A 636-nucleotide genomic window follows, 5' to 3' on the forward strand; every position below is an offset into this window, starting at 1 on the left:
ATGCGCACAAACAATATTTATTTAAAAAGATGGAAGGCGTTCCCCTGCGCGCCCCCTAACTCACTCCACGTGACCCCTGTGGGGCAATTTAGGTATATAAAATATCCATAATTAAGATACATCATACACTTGCATCCATATAGATCTAAAATAAAGTGATTGTTTGTAAAACTCACTCTTTATTTACATTTGAGAAGCATAGATATATTGATCCTATAGATAATGTAGATTATTTGTAAAACACTTGATGGGACCCCAGCCCCTTTCCATTCATCTCATATGGATTATATACTGTAGATGTGAATATGTCAAATAAATAGAATAAATATTTTAGATTATTTGGATTACTTCATACATATACTGTGTGTATGTGTGTGTGTGTGCGTGTGTGTAAGTATAATAGTTGATAGTTACAGATGATATACACATAAAAAATAAAAAAAATATAAAAAATAAAAAAGTGTATAAAAAAACGGTCATTTTCTGGCAGCAGGGGTGCAGGAAAATGTCAGTTGAAAAACAGAAAAGTACTGTCGGATTAAAAACAGATAAACTGTAAAAAAAAATAATAATAATAAAACAGTAATTAGCTTTACCATCATTAACATCTATTACTGTAATTCTACAAGAAATCTC

This window comes from Myxocyprinus asiaticus, chromosome 12 (assembly GCF_019703515.2).
Source record: "Myxocyprinus asiaticus isolate MX2 ecotype Aquarium Trade chromosome 12, UBuf_Myxa_2, whole genome shotgun sequence".
Taxonomy (NCBI): domain Eukaryota; kingdom Metazoa; phylum Chordata; class Actinopteri; order Cypriniformes; family Catostomidae; genus Myxocyprinus; species Myxocyprinus asiaticus.